Here is a 14635-nt window from a genome sequence, read left to right on the forward strand (position 1 = left end):
CTGAGCCAACCGGTTTTATGTTGGAGATGATGATAATGACACCAGATCATTTCCTGCCTTTTGTAAACCCATCGCTTTTCCAACTTTCTACTCCATTAAATTCAGTCCCTCCAGCAGCAGGTACTGGTCTCAGAGTGGGCTGCCTGCTTTGCTGCCCCTCCAGCACCTAATAGCCATGCGACCTTGGGCACGTCGCCTCATGTAGGTCTACGTTGCCTGTGGGAGGGGCTGTGGTGGAGGGCACAGGCCTCGGCACAGGCTGGGCCAGCACCCATCAGTGATCAGTGATCAGCCATCAGCTGGGCATGACCTCCCCCTCCCCCTGGCACCACGGCCTGGAGACCAGCCTTATTGTTCCCAGGAGCCAGTGGGTAGGTCTCTATAAAGGGGCTACATCACCAGACACAGATCTGACACTTTCCTCCACCAAGAGCAGTGAGCAGCAAGTCCCCTTGACAGCTCTGCCCTATCCGTGTTGGCCTTACATCTCGCGTCTTGTTTGAGAGGAGGACGCCTGTGTTTCCTTGAACTCTCATCAGTGACCCCCATGCAGGAACCTCTTCACCCCGGCAGGGCCTTCCCCAAGTGGCTGAATTGTACTGAGGGTTAGAGTCCCCATCAGAAAGTCAAATAGAGTTGGAATAAACCTTTAGAAATAAAACTCCTAACTGAATCATTTATAGTTACACTTTATTTCCTTGGCTCACTTCTAACAGTGTCCTAATGATGATTATCGTCCTCCTCGTGGTCTTCACAGTAGGGGAACCCCCCTCCCCCCCCAGCCCACCCCCCTCCCTAGGGACGGCTGGTTTCCCTCTATTGCAGAAGACTGTTTCCAGGCGCTCCTTCCCTCATTCATGCGCAGAGACCGCACTTCCAGGGACAGAGACGGATGTACCCGACTAAACTACCTGCTGTTTTATACCCATTTTCACAGACTTTTCCTGTGATAGACATTTAATGGCACAACACATTACAAATTTTATCTGTCAGTGGTTTCCGCTGTGTATTTGTGTAGCGTGTGTGTGTATGTGCACGCGTGCAGGCCGCTAACCCAGGGATCCCTTGTCAGAATCAATGTGTCCTCAAAAATGTGAAACAATTGCAGCTTCAAAAAACAAGGCAGGGCATGCATTTTACTGAGCAGTTAAGCAAATCGCACGCATAGTGTGTAAAACACCAAATATACAAATTACATTAAAATGAAAAAGTACAAGAAAACAGTGTTAACCAAAGGCTCTCTCCCTGAGCGACAGACTCCCCAGGTGGTGGGCGGCTCAGCAGGTCTCTCCCAGGGCATTTTTCCAACGTTTTTGCATCAGCAGCGCCTGGGGAACAGGCCTGAGGCAGACACCCCGTCCTCGGCCATCACTGTCGGCAGAACCGCCATTCATCTTTGAGCTCTTTGCCCCCACTTTACCTAACGAATAATGCCTTCCCCAGATTTTCACAAAAATCAATGGTGGAGTTAATTGAAATCTGGATCCCTTAACGTTTTCTCTTTATTAAGTGATTGCTTGGTTTCTGAAAAGTGGGGTTTGACTCAAAGGACGGCTTTAACGGAGGGTGAGTGGGTTGGTAAGAGAGAAAGTAGAGGTAGGTAATTTCCCAGATAACTGAAAGATGCTGTTGACATTTAGGATTGTATTTCCTTTGAAGTCCTACATTGGGGCTTAAGGCATGAGAGGAATGACCAGGGCATTTCCAAGGCCCAGCCACTGCTCTGTGTCCCGGGAAAGGGTGGGGCATGCCCTTTCCTCCCAGGGCCAGAGAAAGCAAGAGGGAGAGGGAGTGGGGGAGGCCTCATTGACCGCTGGGAGGTGGCCGGTGCCTTTATTTTAATGCCTCCCCCTTTCTGACAATCAAGGTATTCATATCCTAGGACCTCGGGCCTGTCATTGGCTTAGTAGCAGCAGTACTTCTGTATTCAAGTATTTTACAACCTGCACAGTAAACTCGACCTCACTGGATTCTCACAGCAACTTGCTGATAAAAGGGGGCTGCCATTTTCGTCTTCACGTTGTAGGAGAAGAAACCGAGGCTCGAGTGGGTTGGAATTTCCCAGGACGTCCCCGCCAGGGATGGTACAGGGTGCGAACCGGTTCCGGCCTTAGGGGAAGAGAGAGCGGGTCGAGGGCCAGGCATTTCCTTGATGGAGCTCCGGATGGGGGGCTGGACCGGCACACCCCCAGCCAGGGGCACCCACGTGGCATCCCTCAGCACCCTCGGCGGTGCCCACCCACCCCGGGCACTGCAATTCCGAGTGCTGGTCCGACTCTCATCCGGTAGCTTCCCAACCTCTTAGACCACGGACTCCAAAGGCATCTGGTCGCGCTTTGCGAGGGAGGAAACGTAGCCGCTGGCTCCCCAGCCCTGCACTCAGGGGCCTGGTTATCCTCCTCCCGATCTGGCTTCCACGGCTCCAAATGGGATCCGTTTGCTAATTAGTTAATGTCATTACCTGTCATCAAATCCAGACCATGTTGGTTTCTGAAACCTGCCGTGGCCCAGAAAGCCACAGCTGACATCTCTCCACTGCTTAGCAGAGTTTCTTTGCTGAGCCTGGCCACTCTCCCCTCATTCTTAGACCACGGTCTGAAAATTAGGAGAAAGATGTATTTCTTGTATTTTTAAAGCCAATTTAAAATTCTTCTGTCTGCTTTCTACAGCCTTTATTCGCTCCCAGCAAAGCATAAATATAAGTTTTCCAGCAAATCTTACACCCACCATACTCTCCTTATTCTGCTGCTATATTTTGTTTTGGGCAGAATGGCCCAATGGGAACCAGCTTACCCTCGCAGACACCGTTACGGACTGTTCTTACCGGCGATGACATGCTGCTTGGCCCGCTATTTACTTTGTTAAGTACTGGCAGTGGCTCTCTTCTCTCTCCTCTCCTGTCACCGCACAGATGCTCTCCGAGTGGCTGTGGCGAGCAGGTGCTGCGGCCCAGTGGGGCCAGGCCAGCCGACACCCGCTCCTCCGCTGGCTTCTGTTCGAAGGGTGGTGGCCAGCGCGCAGAGCGTGGAGGGTCAGGTGTACAGTGTGTGGCTGCATTTGCCCGGGGCCCCTCTCCTCTTGCACCTGCTGCGTGCAGCCCGGGGAGGAAGTCAGTGTAGGTGGCATCCATGTCTCCTTTGCCCTCGGGGTCTGGCTGGGTCGGGAGCCAGAAACTGCGGTGCGGGACAGAGAGCTCAGGGTGCCGATCGGCCGTCCCTCCTGGAGGCCCGAGGGTGACACAGCTGCTTCTCTGTCCGTGGGAATCACCGTTCACAGCGCCGCTTCCAGCCAGGGTGGGGGCCACTCACCACAGTTTGGTCTCCTTCACCTTGACTACAGCTCTGCAAACAGCCCAGGCCCTCATGGCCTCCCCAGGCCCCACGTGACGGCCATCTGCTTCTCACCGGGACCCAGGCTGGAGGCAACACATGGAGAAATGCACTTCTCCAGGCCCGGTATCGCCACACTGTTGCCACCGGCACGGCTTCGGGATAAATGTCCGCAGGCTTCAGGCTGCATTGCTCCCTGGGACTCGGTCACTTCTTGCTACGCCACGCAGTTCATTACCATCGCCCATCAGAAAGCAGGGCACCGCCTCGCAGGCTCTCTGATGGCAGCAGCTGATCTGTGCTGAATAGCTAACCCTCAGCGCCCAGTGCAGTGTGTGTGCGCATGCGTGTGTGCGCGCATGTGTGAGTGTGTGTGCGTGTGTGCATGTATGTGCATGTGTGAGTGTACGTGTGTGTGTGTGTGTGTGTGTGTGTGAGTGACAAAGATCTGCTCCTTCAAAGACCTTCAGCAAGCTGCCAAAAGCCTCAGGAAGGTTCCCTGGCCCCAGTGTGGTCCCCAAGAGGCTCCCCACCCAGCCCTGGCTCTGTGCCCAGCCCCCCGTGGGGAAGTCCCACTCAGGAGTCATCTTGAAGCTTCTCTGGTGTCATCCGTTTGAAGACGGGGGGAGGGTTTTAATTTTTTCCTAAAGGATATAATTTCAATTAAACATTTTCTTAGTTATGAAAGAAATGCACGTTGACATAGGGAACAGGAAATCCAGAAATTCAAATATCCACCTAACTCTCCTACCTTAGCCCTGGGGGCGCGGGGACACATCCAGGGAGCTCATCTCGGGGAAGCGCGCCTGCGCATCGCCAGGCCCCTCCGTCCACAGGCTGCCTGCGTGCACCTCGCCCGGGCCCCCCTGCCCCTTAGGCCACGCCAAGCCTCCCTCGCCACCTGCAGCTCGTCGCTGAGGCCGGGCGTGGACCTGGCTCCATGCGTTGCAGCTGGTGGCATCCCCTTCAGGGTCTGGAGTGCGCCCCAGGCTTCTCACTTCCTTCTGGGAACCCCTCCGGTGCCCTCAGGCAGGAGGCTTGGCTCGCTGTGGAGTGTGGCGGCTGACTCCATGGCCCCTAGAGACGGCTGTGTGTGTCAGGCCACGCGGGGCTTCCTGTCCAAAACGCCCTTGAAATGCAGTCCCCAGTCCCCTTGCTGACGGTGGGGGCGGGGGGTGACAAGGAAAGGACAGCGTCACAGCCTCGTCACCTGACGGCACTTGCAAGGTAGCTCCTCTCAGAGCCAGCACTGAGCTTGTGTGGATGTCAGCCACACGGGGGATATGGGGACCAGAGCCATGCGTGGATGGCATTCGTGTGACAGTTATTTACCTGCGCTAGATGAACTAAGCATAATATTCTTCATCTGAGAGTGCACTCAGAGGCATTCACTGTAACTCTGAGTTAAAGCCTCGGTCTCCAGCAGCCCGTCAGAGAAAGAAACAGTCCGGCCGAAAGGTACCCCAGGAAAGCAGCGGGAAGAGAGCGGGCGCAGCATGAACGAGCTATTTAGCTTTTCTTGGAAAATGGTGTGATTCTCAGAGGACCAGGAGGCTAAGCATTCCCCAGATTTTTGTCAGGTGCGTGTGCCAGCCCACAGAGTGCTGGCACCCTACACGGAGCGTCTGGACTGGGTTCAACCTCAGTCATTCAGGTGTTTGTGGCGTAGAATAAACACCACCCAGAAGGCAGCATCCTGAGTTACCAGAAGTTCCTGTGTGTAATGTCATTTTAGGCAGCGTTTCCAGCTTCCCCCGCACAGGGATAGTAAGTTAGTCATTCCGTTCAATAACAGGGTGTTTTTTTCTATTTAAAAAAGAAATTCGGAGTCAATCAATGTTTGGGACTAATCTGCCTAATTTATTTTCCAGGTCATGGAGCTCCACCCGATAGCTCAGTGCATCGAGTGGAGTGGATGTGCCACTGTCCCCGGAGTTGGATGTCAGGAGCTACGGAGCCCGGCGTGGCATTTACCACTTTCAGAGCTGGCAGCCTGGCCGAGGAGATGGGACAAGAACTCAGGAAGCAATCCCTGTAGCTGCTAAACTGGGATTGTGCTGAGGACACCAAAGAGGACTGCCCTCTGGCTCCTCCCTTTAGATTGGAGCAACGGGTACTCCGCTCACCTGCTTTGTGCACGTCCTTCTCACACAGCGAGTGAAGAGCTGAATGGGAACATTTAGATGCAAAAACAAAAATGCACTTGGATGTTTCTGGGCTCCAGAGCCAGCAAGGAAGGAAGGATTGGGCTTGCGGTGTTGGTGCCCAGGGGGGCACTGCCTGCCCCCGAGGTCCGGCCGCCCCCTCCGGAGCCCACAGCGCTGTAGGGCGGTAGGGATTGTGGGCCCGAGGTCTTGGTCTTCCCATCAAAGATAGAGTCTGCACAAGGCTCCGCACCCAGACAGTCCTGGGACACTTCCTGCTAAGAGAGGCGTCTAGAAGCGTGTGGCCCACAGCCAGCTTCCCCAAAGCCCTTCACTTTCTCCTGAGACATGAAGCCAACTAGCTGGGGACTCCACTTCAGGACAGAGGCTAAGTTATTGCCTCTGAAATGTGAGTAGAAGTGATATGTGCAGCATCTACTTCCTGTTTTAACTGGAAATCGCTCTTCCTAGACTTCCTGTGGCCTGGGACCTGGATGTGCTGGTGACGCCATTAAACCAGGCAGCAGAGCAGACGAGCAGCCTGGAGGCAGGTCTGGCCTCTTCTCTGAGAAACAGGCCAGCCGCAGCTGGGCCAGCTCCAGGGAGTTCTGAGAAAGGAAAGGCAGTCCAGTCTTAGTGGATCTGTTGGATCAAAGAGTAAAGTTTTTTACCTTGAAAAATATAGACAATGTCTGGGCGTGGAAGTAGAGCTCTGGCTGCCAGTCAGTAGCTCGCATCCCTTCATCCTCCCCTGCTGTCCTTCCTCCCGCACATGCTTATTGAGCATCCACTCTGTCTGAGCAGCATGAAGCTGCCGGTGATGGTAGGCAGCAGAGCCATGGCCCTCTCCTGAAGCCGGCGTCCTCGTAGGGCAGACAGACAGAAACAAGCAGGCAGACTAATTAAAACACCCACAGACCTGTTTCTGGAGAAAGAACTGGGAAAAGGTAACAATATCTTTCCACAGGCTACAGTAGTCCTGGCAGGGGAGGCTGGAAAATGTACAAAAACTCACAGCAGAATTGCTCTAATCACATAGTATTTGAATTCAGTGAAAGATAATAAGTCTCGGGAGTTTTAAGAGTTAGGAAGCACCATGCTGTCCACTTCCGAGCGTGCTGGAAACGCTGGTTTGGAGGTTAGCGGTGCTGTCATCCAGGAACACCTGGAGTGTGGGTTGTGGGTGAGCTGTTGAAAGGGGTCTCCCCGAGCCCCCGCGCACCGCAGTTCTGTGGGCTGTGAGTGGTGTGGCCTTGGGAATTTCTGGTTTAGAGATAGTAAAGCAGGAAATTGAAATATTTTAATTCATAAAACTTCCCAGACCATTAAAGCTATCTATTCTGAAGCAAGTGAGGTCCATATTGAAGAGCCACGATTTCCTTCCATATTAATATTTCTAAGTGAGATTTTGGATCTTATGAAGCAATATCCTGACTCCTTTTGAAATATCTATTAACAAGCAAGTTGTTTCTGGAAGGAAACGATACGGTTTTCAGACTGCAGATGTCAATGCAGCAATGATTGGGTTTTCTTTCGAAGGTTCCCTTTCCCCTCGGCTTAAGTGAGATGTAAGTGACATATCACACCGTGAAAGCGTAGGTGTACAATATGTGGACTCGATACACATATAGTGCAGATTTCTGAGGATTTTAACACTGTTCTCAGAAGTAGGAAATTTTATTTCTCTCTCTATTCTTTTGACTGAGAAGAAGAGATGGCGGGGCTTGAAACAGTCCACAGTGAGGATATTGTCAGACTCGCCTTTGTTGGGTTGGTTTTCTGCGTATCTAAGAAATCTAACAAGGGTCCAAGTTTCAGCTTTTGCACATTAGGAAATGGTTAGTGTGCCCCAGTCTTGCCTTACAGACCTGCTGAGGATGGAAACCTTCCTTTCTCTTCCCTTCCCCCCGCCCCTCCCCCCATCCACCTCTCACCCGAAAGGGTCTCTCTTGCCTAGAGGGTTCCCTGGGAATCAGGGTATGCTTGGCTGCCCCTGGAGAATGGCCGCCCATCAGCGCAGCTGCTCCCCGTCGCCAGGAGTCAGGCTCTCCTGGGGCAGGAGGAGGCAAGAGGGAAGTGTGGGTCAGCCATGGCTGGATTGCCCGTGGCCAGGGTGCCTTGTATGTGCTCTCTTCCTCTGCTCCACAAGGGCCTGCGAGGGGCCTGCGCAGTCCCATCAAAGGCGCTGGCCTAGAGCCAAAGCTTGACTTCTCCCTGCGCAGCTCGGCCAGGAGCTGCCGGTTGGTTCTCAGGGCTCCATTTCTGTCTGCTGAAACCGATAGGGAAGGTTAATGAGATTAGCATGGCCAAGCACCCGGGCTTCTGGGGAGGAGCAGCCAGGGAGGAGCTGCCACTGCGGAAATTCTGGCCAGGCCACGGCAGCTGGTAAACGCAATTGCTTTCAGTAAACCATTTGGAATGGCACTCAGGGCGAGCCTCACCAGTGCTGCCCCTTAAACACTGCTGAGGCGACGAATGAATGAATGAATGTCCTATTTAATTTGCTTCCGACTTTTCACCAGCTTGGTCCAGTACTTGCTGCCTTTCCAAATATATAGTGATTAATGTTTCCTGGGGTAAGTCTTTTTAGTCCGAAAAAAAGACCGGTTAATGATAAAATGTGGTAAAATAGAGCAATAGTCAAGTACAGAAACTGCACCCTGCATCAAGCTTAAAGATGAAATATCTCTTTGGATGGAGATTTCCTGAATAAAATATTGCTGAGAAAAGTGGAGGAGATGGCAGAGTTTGTGCCTGTGTGTGTGTGTGTGTGTGTGTGTGTGTGTGTGTGCGCGCGCGCTTAGGCGTGTTTAAAAATGCCTTCTAAATGCTAAATGCATGACTTATGAGAGAACCTTTACCAACTAAAATTTCTCTTGAGATTCAAATTTTGGTGTATTTAGAGGGGACACATGTAATTTACTTTTCTTTAGTAATTTTGTAACTGGTAAATATTTCATCCATATGTGGAATTATATATCACTTATAATTGAATATTTCCATGATACCATGAAGTCTAGTTCAATGACTTTAAAGGAATTCTTTTCATTTGAGATTCAAAGTGTTATATAATATGTATAGTAAAATTCCAAAGCATTCCTCTAATATCTTCTTCAAAAATGAGGAGATAAATCTTATATATGTGCTCTATGTTCAGTTAGGACTGTGGCGCCTACACCTAAGGGATGCAATTATTTATGGTAACCCCGCTCCGTCCCCCCCCCTGTAAGCCGAAAGAGGAAGAAATTTGGGTAGATCTATAAAAGCACCACAATTTATGAGAGTTTAGAAGGCAGTTTCTTTTTAAGGGGCAGGTTCCTAATTTCCCACATGCAAGCATGGGAATTGAATAGTAAATCCTTCTCTCGCAGACAAGACCCTGAAAAGAGGAATGAAAAAGAGTTACTGTTCCGTTTCCATTCATGTCCCTTGAAAGCCGTGGCTGTGGAGCTGCCTGGCACACACAGCCTGGGTTTCAAAGCTGCCGGATGACTTCTCAGAAATGATCTATTGTGGCGCTTTGTTTCGTCCGGGTCGCCCTCGTTTTGTTCTGGGGGCCGCCTCGCTCTTCTGCCACGGCCATCAATCCCCCGTCACTCCCCTTCCCTCCCCCATTCAGAGGCGCAGCGGCTGAGGGGAGGGGCGGCAGGGCGGGAGCTCACCTGGCCTGGGCCTCGCAGGCAGGACCGTGGAGGGAGGGGCACTCTGGGCTCCCACTGGCTGGGAGCCCCGCGAGTTGGAAGCTTTTCTCACACTTGAGAGTCTGGCTGAGCTGATCACTGGAGGACCTGGGCTGCCAGCCTGTGTCGCCTGCCAATGAGCCGCCCTTATTTTTCAGTTTTGATTGGATTCACTCACTTGAGCTGGGTATCTAGGCTCCTTGTGGGTTAAGGGTTGTCAGACTGGGACTAAATGGCAAAGGATACGAATTGTAAAAATGAAAATGAAATCCGAAATCTCTCGTTTGGTTAGTAGCTCAAATTTAATTTCCACCCTGTGTTCTGTCCAGGAAATCTGTTCAGTTAGATTTTCAGTAGGAACGACACTCCCTTTCCCTCCCTCTGCCCTGGGCATCACTCCTTGTTAACAGTGTGAGGGGACTGTCCACAAGTCCCAAAGGGTTCCTGTGACATGGGGGGGCGAAGGGGTAGCAGTCATGTCCCAAACATCAGCAGCTTGACATTCCTGCCACTGTTCCCACTGCACAAGTGGGGGTGCACCTCTCAGAAGGAGGTGCTGGCTCCTGTGATGATTCCCCTGAAGATGAGTCAGTTCTAGGGCTGTACCTGCCTCCGGGGTCCAGGGAGCAGAGCCCCAGCCGCCTTCCAGGACATGTCCTATCCTGCCATGCCCTCAGGGAGAAGCTGAGGCTGCGTGCGCGCACACACACACTCACATGTGCAACACCACGCACACACGCACACACACGCACACACGCAGGGCAGCAAAACATTTTCAAAATTTAACTGAGTAATAAAAGTCAGGAATGAAATGTTTTGAACAAGTTGTGGTTCGCTCCAGCCTCCAGGGTCATTTGAGCTGTGTGACTGCAGGCAAATTAGCCTACTTACCAGCTTCCATTTTGTCGTGACGAAGTGGGGCTAGGTCGGTGCTTCTCAGAACTAACTGGGCTACAGGTCACTGAGCAGACTTAACGAGCGCTAACTGCAGGCCCTCACCCAGAGATGCAGCAGGCGTAGGGTCAGGTCCAGCTTTCATTTCTAACGAGTTCCCAGGTGACGCTGCTGCAGGTCCAGGGACCACATTTGCCACGGTCTCCAGATGAACTTCTGGGTCTGATGAAGCCGGCAAAGCCAGCCCTTCCCTCAGGGGATGAGGTGGAAGAGTTGGTGGGTTGACTGAAGCTATAGTGAAGTTTTCATGTTCAAATTTGACTGGAAAATGATTCACCGGGGTGTCACAACCCTTCACTTTTTTTGACAGCATATTTGCATGTTGGGTTGACACATATAGTTTAAAGACACATCTCAATTACAAGATGTGGTCCAGATAGCTGCCCTTGTGGGGACAGAGGCGGCCGCTAAACTCTGAGCAATTACTGGAAATTAGACTTGTCAAGTTTGTTTAGGGTGACCAGGCAAGTGCATACAGCGACCCAGTATCACTCTTCCTGGAGAGTTGTGTAATGATTTTGCATATCAGTCAAACTATTCAAATACTAATGCTGCCTTCATCACCATTCTAGTCAGATGTCATTTCTAGCTGCCCTCTGGGGATTTGCATCCCTTAATTATTCTTCAATACCCAAACCAGGCATCTTTAATTGGTGTAAATTGAACAGTGTTGCAATGCAAACAAGGAGAGGACGCACTGATCAATGATTCTGTGCATGTCTATTGGAAAGTCCTTGCTAGCAGATCAAGTAAACAAATCCTTACCTCCGGTTGCTTCAGTGGAAACGCCAGCTCATGGAGACTCCAGACCTGTGTCTGCCTGTCATCACAATTCGGAAACTTGAACTAGGCGAGGAAGCTGTGATTCCAAAATATCAACTTTTAGGGAAAGGATTAAAAATCATCCCAAGGTATAGAAATGTTGAATCACTTGTATTGTACACCTGAAACCACTCTAATAAATGTAATATTGTATACCAACTATAATTAAATAAAAATTTAAAAATCCAGCCATAAAGATACTCAGTTCCAATGCCAGAAACAGCATCTAGGAGCCCTTTTTGAGAACTTAACTGGACATACAAATGTCTAATCACCACATTGTACACTTGAAACTAACATGATATTGTATGTCATCTGTAATTGAAAAATTAAAAGAAAATAACGAAGGGAGCACTCAGCTGGAGACAGTGTTTCTATGCTCTGGAGATTCAGTGTCTGTCTCTCAAGTTCTTAATTAGAAACAATATAAAATTTTGGTTAATTTGTGAAGCCATTCTTTCTCATGGGTTTTTTGTTTGTTTGTTTCTGATAGTGTGTGATCCACCTAATCATATATCCAACCTGTGGTCACGTAACATGAAACAGGTATTCCCTGATCCTTTCGTGTGATTGAAAAACTCCAATCACGGCCCTTCTAGTAAGTGTGTCACACTCACTTTTCCCTCTGTCTTATCAATTCTTTCACACTGACTATTTATTCCTGGGGTGGGAAGAAAAGAAAACACAGGCCCATCGCACACCCCAGATCTGACGTCTCCAGCTCCCTGGGCTCAGAAAACCATGTTCTGATGTTCTCATGTGGAGGAGCCATGCCTGTTCATTTTTAATCTATCTCATTTTTGACAAACTTGGCTGGTTATTAGAGGGAAACTTTCAAGTTGATTTGAGTTTAGAGCAGTCCAGGGCAGAACACTTAAAATGAGTGGCGAGGAGAAGTGAGGGAGCTGTCAGCTCTCCGGACAACCTTTGTTCACTGGCTTGGATTTAAAGGGGAGCCTTTGGTGGGGAAGCTCATTTGAGTAGCCTGTCTCCACAGGCTGGGCTGTGATGTATACACATCCAGTAGAATGCACTGCTTAGTTTTCAATGATCTGGCCAAGGGTGTTGAGGACCTTGGGGTAAACTTTATGAAGACTTTGGGGACATCGTGGACCCCGGGGTCACCCGTGGAGCCCAGCTGGATGGATGCAGACAGAGCTGACTCCCGATGGCCATCTTCCTGCACCGCCTCGGCGGTCTCACAAGCCGGAATATCACCCTGAAAATAAAGCACACTGTTGCCGGGAAGATAAAGCCCATCGGTGTTTCTCTGTATGGGTCAACCCTGAGAGTCCATAACGAAGAGCAGACTTGAGAATGGGCGCAGCGGTGCTCTGCCCTCCATATTTCTGAGGGACCCCTCAGAGTCTGTAGTGGTGTGGCTCCATCATCTGTTTTATCTCTGTCACCTCTTCTTTCATGGCCACTGTACCTGGCCTTCCTCAGCCCTGCGATAGGCACACTGAATTTGAGAGTAAATTTCTTGGTTCTGGTTTTTGCTTTTCCCTTTTGAAATCCTGCTACCTCTCTGGGTTTCATTTTCATCATCTGCCAAGCGAAGCAGTGGAATTTGGTGAACTCTCAGATCCCTTTGAGACCTAACAGGTGACGAGTTATTTTCCAATAACTCCCATGAAAGTCAAGGGAGAGGAGCCCACATTCTATTTCTTTGGAGCCCATGGTCTGATTCATAGAAACAGGCATCTAAATCAGCCTTCCCAAACTTTAATGTGCATCTGGGTGGCCTGGGATCATGTGAACTGGAAGATTCTGGAATTGTGAAAAGGGAGGTTCCGGCTCCGTGGGTCTGGGTGGGGCTCAGACCCTGCTTTTCGACAGCTCTCAGGTGATGCAGCAAGACTTGGAGTGACCAGACCTCAGACACTGGGGAAGTGAGGCCCAGGGGTGGTGTGCTTTGCTCCGGAGGGAGCCCTGGCTCAGAGCGCACACTTACAGCTGACGTTGCTTTGAGTAAAGGAGCACAAGGGAGGGGGCAGCTGTGGACTCCTGGTCCTCGGTCATAGCTCTCCTCGACATCCCCCATTTGACTTCTGATTGGATGGGAAGGCTGCACCACAAAATGGGCCTCTTGCCTCACTGGGCCTTTTGGTCCTGAGATCTCAGGGGAGGCACTGGTGGGAAGCAGGCATCCCGGCCCCCTTAGTCCTGGCTCCTGACCCATCATTGAGGCCACAGCTCTCAAGCACATGCTCTTACACACTTTCGGTTTCTCTTTGATGTCCATTTCACTGCAAATTACTTAGTGGCAATGAAGGGTGCCACACAGCATGACTATGGCCTTAAAAATCAACATTTTATGGAAGGCGCACCGGTCTGGGGGTGACTCTGTGGGTGTAATTCTGCCTGGCACACTGACTGGGGCCCTGAATGGCACCATCAAATGCTCTGAGCTCTTTGCAAGGATAGCTTTCCCAGCCTCATTATTTGCAGAGAAAATGTTCCTGAAGGTCCTGTGGAAGCGGCAGCAGGTGGGGTGCATGTGAGTTTGTGTTTTGCTGATGGCCCACCCTGGAGGCCAGAGCCCACACCTGTGCTTCTCTCACCCCCAGGCCCCTGTCACTTATGAACACAGAGCAGGACATTTCTCTCTCTCTCGCACATGCACACACACGTGGGTTTTCACATGTAATCTATTTTTAGCACAGTTTCCCAGACTTTACTGATAAGAATAACCCTGGCCCCCCTGAGCTGCAGGTCTGGGCTGGGAACCGGGGCACTCCTGCCACCCTCTTTCTCTCTATCTTTTAAAAGAGTATCATTGATTTTTATTCCCAGAGACATTTAGGAAACTGTTTAGCATAGGGTTTCCCACTTGGCCTCCCTTTGGATCACCTGGGAAGCGTTCACAGGTCCTTGTGTCCAGGCTGCACCCCAGACCAGAAAGTCTGGGAGGGGGCCGGGCAGTAGTAACCTTTAACGTCCCCAGAGGGACTCCCACACACAGCGGGGTAAGCACCTTTGTTGTGGTTTCCAGGGGCTCGTCTAGCCCAGGGGGGAAGCCGGGAAGCCCACAGCCTTGTTGGTAGGCCAGTGATTCCGCCACGTGAGCGCACAGTGGGGCCATCCAGGCCCCGTGTGAAAATCCTGCTGCCCAGGTCACATTTGATGCCAATGAGGCCAGAATGTTTTGGAATGGAAGCTGCCTCCACAGCTTTTTAAGGTTCCAGGTGGTCCCAGTTGCAGCCCAGATTGCACCTGAGTAAACTTTAATGATAGCCCATTGGGCCCGTGCCCTCCTCGCTGCTGTTACTGGGGACCTGCTGCTTATCACCCTGTTTCCTGAATTACCCCGAGGCCACGACAAGGCCTCTGGCCTTCACAGTGACCCCTCAGCACCAGGCTGGAGGCGCCTCTGCCCTCGCCACTGCCCTCCTCCCCTCCCACAGACACCTGGACACCGAGTAGGAGAGCGGTTTTCATAGCGTACAGTGCTTTTCTTAATAGAGGAAATTCACGTAACATAAAATTAACCACTTTAAAGTGTACGATTTAGAGCAGTGGTTCTCAACCTTCCTAATGCCGCGACCCTTTAATACAGTTCCTCATGTTGTGGTGACCCCCAACCATAAAATTATTTTTGTTGCTACTTCATAACTGTAATGTTGCTATTGTTATGAATCATAGTGTAAATATCTGATATGCAGGATGTATTTTCATTATTACAAATTGAACATAATTAAAGCAT

General features: G+C 50.8%; 1 long non-coding RNA gene across 3 annotated transcripts in view; it reads left to right on the forward strand.

The window, feature by feature from the left end:
• Positions 1–14635, forward strand: part of LOC107182459 — a 74341-nt gene that overhangs the window by 57314 nt on the left and 2392 nt on the right. For all 3 annotated transcript variants that reach the window (XR_001513172.1, XR_001513173.1, XR_001513174.1), the window contains one exon: positions 5201–6420. This is a non-coding gene — a long non-coding RNA (uncharacterized LOC107182459). The remainder of the gene's footprint in view (positions 1–5200; positions 6421–14635) is intronic.

This window comes from Myotis davidii, unplaced genomic scaffold (genome assembly GCF_000327345.1).
Source record: "Myotis davidii unplaced genomic scaffold, ASM32734v1 scaffold336, whole genome shotgun sequence".
Classification (NCBI taxonomy): domain Eukaryota; kingdom Metazoa; phylum Chordata; class Mammalia; order Chiroptera; family Vespertilionidae; genus Myotis; species Myotis davidii.